Source organism: Penaeus vannamei, chromosome 30 (assembly GCF_042767895.1).
Source record: "Penaeus vannamei isolate JL-2024 chromosome 30, ASM4276789v1, whole genome shotgun sequence".
Taxonomy (NCBI): domain Eukaryota; kingdom Metazoa; phylum Arthropoda; class Malacostraca; order Decapoda; family Penaeidae; genus Penaeus; species Penaeus vannamei.
Window position 1 is genome coordinate 25,848,013 of NC_091578.1, and position 8,931 is coordinate 25,856,943.

General features: G+C 38.3%; 1 long non-coding RNA gene across 1 annotated transcript; it reads right to left on the reverse strand.

The window, feature by feature from the left end:
• Positions 1 to 3,875: 3,875 nt before the first annotated feature.
• On the reverse strand, positions 3,876 to 4,505 carry LOC113821876 (uncharacterized). Its single transcript, XR_003477221.2, has 2 exons — positions 4,389 to 4,505; positions 3,876 to 4,226 (listed from the first exon to the last, which is right to left on the reverse strand). It is a non-coding gene; the product is annotated as an uncharacterized lncRNA (long non-coding RNA).
• Between the last annotated feature and the right edge of the window lie 4,426 nt (positions 4,506 to 8,931).

The window sequence follows — 8,931 nt, forward strand, 5'->3', positions numbered from 1 at the left end:
GTGACTGACAGGGTAAATAAGTGAATGGCAGGGGAAAATAAGGTAAATGACAGGGGAAAATGAACTAAATGACAAGGGAAAATGAGGTGAATGACAGGGTAAATAAATGACAGGGGAAAATAAGGTAAATGACAGGGGAAAATAAGATAAATGATAGGGGAAAATGAATTGAATGACAGGGGAAACGTAGGTGAATGACAGGGGAAAATAAGATAAATGACATGGGAATATAAGGGGAATGACAAGGGAAGATAAGATGAATGACAGGGGAAAATTGGTTGACTGACAAGGGAAAATAAGATAAATGACGGGAAAATGAGGTGAATGACAAGGGAAACTTGGGTAAATGACGGGGTAAAATTAGGTAAATAACAGGGGAAAATAAGGTAAATGACAAGGGGATATAAGGTAAATGATAAGAGCGAAATAGGGTGAATGTTATGAAATAAGATCGAATTTGATTTTTTTTTGTTTTGGGGGGGGGGGGGAGGCAAGTATACATAACAAAGAACAAAAACATCGATACACACACACACAAAAAGAGGACGGGGAGGAAGAAGAAGAAAAGGAGGATGAGGGGGAGGAGAAGGAGGACAAGGAGGAGGAGGAGGAGGAAGACAAAGAAGAGGAGGAGGGGGAGGAAGAAGATAAGGAGGAATGGGGAGGATGAGGAGGAGGGAGGAGGAGTAGGAGTAAGAGGTGGAGGGAGAAGAGAAGGAGGGGGATGATGATGATGATGATAATAAGTAGGAGGAAGAGGAAGAGGAGGAGGGAGAGTTAGAGGGGGAGGATGAAGATGAGGAAGAGGAGGTTGAGGAGGATGATGAAGAGGATGAAAAGGAGGAGGAAAGGAGGAGGAGGAAGTTAGGATAAGGAACAGGAAGAAGAGGGGGGAAGGATACGGATGAAGATAAGGAGGAAGAGGAAGAGGAATAGGAAGGGGAGGATGAGAGAGAAGAGGAAGAAGAGGAGGAGAAAATAGATCTCACGAAGTCCTGACCCGGAGATGACTCCACCACGAAAAAAAAAAAAAATCTATAAAAAAAGAAAAAAAAAAAAAAGAGAAAAAAAAATCAAGGTCATTTAAATCAGGATCATATTTCTTGACCTGGCGAAGGAGGTCACATTTTTCGTGTCCGTCTTCTTGATCTCGATTTTTCACTCTTCCTCTTCCTCTTTATCAAATATCCCTGTCACGGGTATAACTTATCCTCGTTCATTTTGTAATTAAGAGTGAGAATTTTCTTATTAAAGGAGTAGTACTCTATTTTTTTCAGCTTATTATCATTATATTTTTTTTTGGGGGGGGGGGAAGGGGGCATTACGTAGTCAGTCTGTTATATTAAAATCATCATTGCTGTTAGTGTTATCATCATCCTTTCGTTATCACTGTTGTTAGTATCAGTGCTTCTATCACTGGTTTTGCTATCATTATCGTTATGTTAATATTTTTAATATTACCATTTTGTAAATCTCTATTCATCCACGGTGGGGGTCTACCTATATATATACGTATATATATACATATATATGTATAATATATATATATATATATATATATATATATATATATATATATATATATATATATATATATATATATATATATATATATATATATATATATATATATATATATATATATATATATATATATATATATATATATATATATATATATATATATCTACATATACATACACACACGCACATATATATGTAAAATATATATGTGTGTGTGTGTATGTGTTTGTGTGTGTTTGTGTTTACGTGTTAGTATGTGTGTATGTGTCTATATATGTATATATGTGTGTGTGTGTGTGTGTGTGTGTGTGTGTGTGTGTGTGTGTGTGTGTGTGTGTTTGTGTGTGTGTGTGTGTGTGCGCGCGTGCGTGTGTTAGTGTGCGTGCCTTTATATATATATATATGTGTGTGTGTGTGTGTGTGTGTGCGTGCGTTTGTGTGTATGTGTATATATACATGTTATATTTAGGGGGTGGGGGTTAACCTTTCAAGGACATAATCTCATCAGAAGAAAATTAATACAAATCTGAAAAAACTGCGATGAATACACACACCCAACCTACACGGATCAACTAGGATCAACAAATATCAATTAATTAGGAAAATCGAATTGGGAAGGGGAGGGGGATTAGGGGTGGGGTGGGGAGGGGGGGGGTGATAATCAATTATTTGCGAAACTAAACTAAACTAAACTAAAATAAAAAACGAAGAAAAAAACGCGATAGCAAGGCGGCCGCTTAGCCTTAAGTAAAATCTGGGTGTGTTGTGTGAAACCTTGTTTGGTTGCTAATCCAATGCAACGGTCACCTTGAAACCCTCTTGCAAATGCTGTTCATCAGAAGAAAATCAATAAAAATCTGAAAAAAGTGGTTGTTGTTCCATTGAAGTTATCTCCATCGGATGGGAATGGATAGATTTGGTTTAGTTATTTACTTCTATATTTTTTTTCGTTTCTTTCTTTTCTTCATTATTATTCTGGTAGAATAGGTTTAGTTATTTATATTTTTTCGTTTTCTTTCTTTCTTTCATTATTATTTTGGGGTTGTTGTTTTCATTCTATCACTGAATTGTTATTCAAAATATAAAGGTATGGCAGGCAGGAGCCAGGAGGCTACCCCCCCCCCTACTACTCATAATCATTTTTTGGAGGCATTAAGTGTTTTTTTCTATTTAATGACTGGTCGTTCAAATTGCACCTATGGGATGCTATAGGATCATAATGATTCTATAATATCCCCCTCTCCACGTATTTATGTATCTATTTCTATTTCTCTCGCTTACCTGTCCTCTCTTTTCTTATCTTTTGCTCCCTCTTCCTCTCTCTCTCCTCTCATTGTATGTCTTTCTATATGCAGTATCTCTCTTTCTCTTCATTTCTCACTCTCCCTTCCTCCTTCCCCCTCACTCTCTCTCTCTCTTCTCTCTCTACTATCTTGATTATGTTTAGATTCAAGAATATACTTTACCTACATCATAGTCTGGATTTCTTAGTACATTTATTTTCCTGTAAAATTGAATATACTTTACTATTATATCCTGCAAATCTTAAACCATATCTAACAGTCGTAAGGAATCTGAACTACCCGAGGAGGTCTGTCAGTCCGGCAGAAATGCGTAATAAAAATGCACGATCGATATTTCATTCACAAGTCTTCATTGTCAAACCGTTCGATTTCACTTACGCATTTTTACTCAACATGTGCTAAATTCACCTTTGTTACACATTGCAATCCCAACATATTCTAACATGGTCCTTTTTAAAGTAATTAGCACAAAAGGTGGGTAGTATTTTTATGATTTGCGGAAAGACAGAAAGAAGGAAAAAAATCGACCCAAAGATACGGGGAATTCCCTCCCCCCCCCCCCATCCATCCCTCCGAATTGTAGCCATAAAATAATTTCGTTTTTGTTTTCTATGGACTAATGAGGGGCAAAAATGTACATAATATGGTGTAAACTCATAATGATGATAATAATAATAATAATAATAATGTGAATGCTAACGATGGTCAGTTCAAGGTCACTTATAGGGTTACGTTTTTTCTGATAATTCTTCGTTTTTTTCTTATCTTTCTACACTCTATTCCCCAGCACTGCCAGCAGTATTAAGAGAATTTGGAGAGAAAAGGTTAATTTATGTAACAGTTACTGTTGTAAAAGTTTTTCATGTAATAACGCCTGCAATAGCTTGGATTCTTCTAATTGATTTTCGTCTCAATACACTGATATTTATGCTATCAATGCCCACTCAGTATTCTGTAACGTTAACTTTTAGGAAACATCTGAAATAACAATAATAGAATTTAAGTTGATGTTATGTTGCTATGAAGGTTACATGTCGAAAAGACCAATGCTTTTAGGATTTTATTTCCCACATTATGACAGAAAAATATAGATCGCAAATTGGTATGCAAATACACCGGAAGAAATATATTGTTACAATTTTGGCTCTGTTTATTTATCCATTTTTAAGACCGGAAAGAGAATCATTAGTAGTGGTGGTAGTGGTGGTAGCTTGGGTAGTGGTGGTAGCGTGGATAGTGGTGGTAGTGTGGGTAGTAGTGCCTGCGTCTAAAGAACCAGGGGTCGGCCACGGGGTCAGGGTCAGCCACGGGGTCAGCCACTGGGTAGGGGTCAGGCATGGCACGAGCTGAACCAAGGAGGCCAGAGAGGGCCACAACCAGGGCCATCAACATTGAAATCTGTAAAAATGTTCACACGTTTTAAATAATTTCGAAATTTGTTACATAAAATGCATTTTTTCTATTCATTGAAAATATGTACATACATTCAGTAATAATCCTGCGACAAAAGGAGCATAAAAGTAATGACTTCAAGATACACAAGGAATATCCTCGACTCACCAGCTTCATCTTGGGGGCGAGAGAGAGTGCTTACGGCGTCTCTGAGGAAGGACAATGTGCCTTTCCCGCTTCTGGGCCGCCTTATATACTCCTCCAGGAGTGGGCGGGGAATTCCTCCTTCCTTCCGGAGTCGCGGGGAACGACCTCTCCTTCTGCCTTGGGTGTCTTCTCCCTTCGTGTTTTGATTACTTAATCTGAACATGTTACTGGTACGCTTTCGTTGAGTGAACTTTTGGATAATGGAAATGATGAGAATGGCAAGACTTGACGCTAATGATGATTGTCATGAATTATTCCGGTGGTGACAGGTTTGTTTCTGGTTATACATAAACTTATGAAGTGAATGAATGCTAGCGTAAAGTAAAATAATTATAGAGGTACATAATGAACAGATATTCTGAATCGTAATGACCTAAGCGAGAGAGAGAGGGGGCGGGTTAGAGAACAGAGAGAGAGAGTAATGGGGAGAGTGAGGGAGAGAAAGAGAAAGTGAGAGAAAGAGAAAGGGAGAAAAAAGAGAAAGAGAGTGAGTGAGAGAGAAAGGGAGGGAAAGAGATAGAGAACGGGAAAGAAAGGGAGAGAAAAAGAGAGAAAAGGAGAGAGAGGGAGAGAAAGGGAGAAAGAGAAAGGGAGAGAAAGGGAGAGAGAAAAGGAGAGAATTCAAATTCAAATTCAAAACAGTTTTTCCATTTGTTACAATGGTTATTCTTATTATATACATAGTGATGTTACAGTACAAATAAATACAAGTTAAACATAGAATCAATGGTGGTACATATAAATCTTCTCTATTCTAATATTTAGAAACCTGATGTCATTGGTGATTTAATAGATACTCCTTTAATTTCCTTTTGAGTGTATTTGAGCTTTGAATGTTTCTGATATCATAAGGCAGTTGGTTCCATATCATGGGTCCACGTGTTAGTGTCTGTCGTGCCCCTATGTCTGTACGTGATCTTTTAACATATAGGGAGTTACCTTGTCTTGTTTGGACACAGGTTGTGTTACCTACAGTTGGAAGGGTTAACAACCATTTTGTGATTTGTGAATTAGTATGCAAGTATCATAGTTGCATTTCTGATGTACTTTTTGCCAACTTTGTTTATGTGTGGGGTAATGTGGTCATACTTCTTTACGTTCCCAAGTGCTACCCTGGCAGCAGTTTTGCAATTTTTGAATTTTCTGAATTTGACCTTTATTGGTTGTACCCCATATATTTGAGCAATAGTTAATTATACTGAGAACTAGTGTTTGTATAACAGATTCTATTTTTGATACGACTTTGGTAAATTAGTGTGCCTATTACTTTCCTGTGGATGTTATCGACGTGGTTCTTGAATGTCATGGATCTGTTAATGTGTACGCCTTTTTTTTTTTTTTTTTTTTTTTTTTTTTTTTTTTTTTTTATACAAAAGTGCTCGGTCTTATGTAGCTGTCTTCAAATATTATGGTCGTGTTTACAGGAATTTTGGCGATGTTCTGGCGACTACCTATGAAGATACATTGTCTTATCTGGATTTATCTTAAGGCCATTTGAGTCAAAGTGTCCTTTCACTTGTGAGAGTATCTCCTGGGTCTTTTGTATCAGTGTATCTTTGGTTACAGAATCACTATGGAGAAATTGTGAATCATCGGCGTATTGAACAAGAAGGCAATTTTGGGCTATGGTTGACAGATCATTTACAAATATTGTGAACAGGATTGGGCCTAATATAGATCCTTGTGGGACACCAAAGGATACACTCTGTTTTTCTGATATATTCTCGCGAATTTTGACTGATTGGGTTCTATTACTTAGATAACTTCTGAACCAATATGTGTCAATTTTGTGATTCATTAGTTTACTAATGAGGATTTCGTGATTGACACTATCAAAGGCCTTTGATAAGTCGCACAATGTAAGCAAGTTTATACGGTTGTTGTCTATATTCTCATAAATATTATTTGTAATCTGCAATAATGCTGTTTCAGTAGACAGCTTACTTCTGAAGCCATGCTGTGTTCTAGATAGTAGGTCGTGTGTCTCTAGAAATGTTGTCAATTGGTCTGCTACGATTTTTTCGAGAACCTTCGACAGTATAGGAAGTATGGTAATAGGGCGATAATTATTAACTTCGTCTTTGTCGCCAGATTTGAAAACTGGTGTTATTATGCCATGCTTCCAAAGCGATGGGAAGTCACCGGTGACCAAAGATGTATTAATGATAACCGTTAAATAATACGCCACAGCAGGTAGGCTGTCTCTGAGAAAGCGAAGAGCAATGCCATCCACTCCCACAGAATTTGTTTCACGCAGGTGTTTTATTGTCAGGATTACGGTTTCTATTTGAACAGGTTGTGGTTTGAAACCATTGGCTGAGGGCCTTATCCTAACTGTATTTTGTTTAGATATGGAAGCGTTTGTTTGTTCATATGTGGAATGTCCAATTTTACAATTTGTTAATCTATTTCTAAAATAATCAGTTTTGGCTTCTTGTATTAATGATTTGACATTTCTCTTCCTTTGTTTATAGGCAGTGTGGAGTGTCGTGTCGAGTCTGTTATTTTTGAGAGCGTTATGCACTTTATTTCTATCTGTTATGGCTCACTTGATGTCGTCGTTACTCCGAGGAGCCGGAGGACGTCTAATAATTTTTGTAAGAAAGGGGGCGATGGCATTTATACTATCATTAATCACTTCCATGAACACCTTTACCTGCTTGTCTACATTATCTGTTTGCAAAATTTGTAAGAGTTGATTCTTTGGCTATTATGAGTTGGCATAATGACTGAGAATCATAATTGGTTAATTCACGAAAGCTTTTTGTAATTGGTGGTCGTTTTGACTTCTAAATATCTAAAGTCACTGTTATGAGTTCGTGGTCGGCAACATGGCATGGAGTGACGTCTGTGTGGAGGACAATGTCAGCTCTGTTATAATTACATCAATTAATGACGAAGTATTTTGTGATTCTTGTAGGTTTATTTACCAGTTGTTCAAATTTGTTTTTGTTAATTATCTTAGTTTATTTAGAATTTGGCTTGTTTAAATCATCATTTAGATCGCCAAGTATGAAAAGAGGTTTCTTTTTCAATGACATTTCTCTAAAACCTTTTTCTAAATAATCAAAAGATTCAGAGGGACCATCAGGATGCCTATAGATCGCGCCTACAGTGAAAGACGGAAGCATATTGCATTGTACATTAACCCAGATATCCTCTACATCTGCACTCTTAGCAATGGTAGTGGATATCTCGTTTGTTTTAAAAGCGTCACGTACACATAAGCAAACTCCTCCCCCACGTCCTGCATCGCATCTATAAACATTGAAGTTTGGAATATTAATAAATGCATTTGACATATCTTGGTGACGCCAAGTTTCATAGTATGTCGAGATCTCTCTCCATTATAAGCATTCCTATGTCATCAAAAGAGACTGAGCGTTAATGTGATCTATTTTGATAGTCGGATTTGCTGAGGGCATTGCCTTGTCAAACCCTCTGATCACGATTATACTTGTTTCTGTTGAAGAACACTTTATTCCTTGGGAAGGCATTCGAGTCTAAAAATAGTTCGGGCGTTATTTCTCGGCCTCGTACTGTTACCGTGAAACTGGTGTAGTAATTATGTGTCATCACGGTTTTGTGTGCTTTTACACGATATGTTTTCAAAATTGTCCGACTGATGATCTTCGATGTCTTCGTCATTTGTGTCTGGATGGCAGCTTGTGATATACAGGAACACTGCGTCAGGTCGATCATTCCTATTAGCAAATCTATTTTGTTTTCCAACAAAATCATTGATGAAGGAAGTTTTCTAGGTGTGTCTGTGTTTCCTGATGTTTAGTCTTTTGGAAGAAAACAAAAGGAGTAGAAATACCGACGTCTAGTCCATGGTTGCGTTGTTGTTGCGAACACCAGATTTTCCCTATTAACACAGTGGTCGATCATAGTGTGCACAATAATGTTAATAATTTTCCTCGTGTCTCGAGTTGTGTTTCTAGGTTTCCTAGAGTCTGAGAGGTTGATTACGATATCATGGGCCTTTTCAATCTCTTCCGGACCAAATAGTTTCTTAATCTGATCACAGAGAAGCAATCTAGCCCACGCCTTTTTTCGTGGCAACAAAGCATAAGATGGTATTCAGCACTATTAATACATTGCCGATTTGATAGATTGATTGTTCAGTTTTGCTTTCAGTGTTTTCACTGCTAGCTCTGTCTTCACTGATATACCCATTACCCTGGGTGGGGGAGCAGCCATTCCCCAGGCTGCTGTGGGAGAGCCCACCACCCTGGGCGGGGGGGCTCGCTACCGGGGGGCCCATGGCCTAAGGGAAGGGAGCTCGTTACCCTGGGCTAAGGGAACCCCTTCACTCCAGGGATAGGAGCTCATGCTAGCTGCACAAGGAAGCACCGGGGTAGCCTCCCGGTTGGCCCCCTTTGACCCGGGGGAGGTAGCCAGATTTCCCTCCGAGTCTGTTGTTTGGCTGATGCGGAAAGGAGGCTAAACACGTCCGATCACCGCGACGGCGAGACTCAGAGAGGCAGAAAAAGACAGAGAA